The sequence below is a fragment of the Egretta garzetta genome, unplaced genomic scaffold (genome assembly GCF_000687185.1).
Source record: "Egretta garzetta isolate BGI_Z169 unplaced genomic scaffold, ASM68718v1 scaffold13, whole genome shotgun sequence".
In the NCBI taxonomy this organism is placed as follows: Eukaryota; Metazoa; Chordata; class Aves; order Pelecaniformes; family Ardeidae; genus Egretta; species Egretta garzetta.
This window is the reverse complement of record NW_009259239.1, coordinates 395,210-395,466: the sequence shown is the minus strand read 5'-3', so window position 1 is coordinate 395,466 and position 257 is coordinate 395,210.

Below are 257 nucleotides of genomic sequence, written 5' to 3'. Positions count from 1 at the left end.
GCCGCCGTGCCGGCCGGCCCCTCCCCCTGGGGCTGCGCTCCGGGACACCGGGGCGTTGGCCGGCAGCAAGTCCCGCACGTGCGAAAGCCTGGAAAAAACGCATTACATGGCCCATTTCACTAAGTTATAAAAATATGTGCCTGACGGGACGCCACATTATGTTATAAAAATATATTTTTAAATATATAAGAAGTATTTTCTCTGGCCTCTGCTTTATTCGTTATCCGACGCTGACCGCGCTCCCCTCCCCTGTTCCC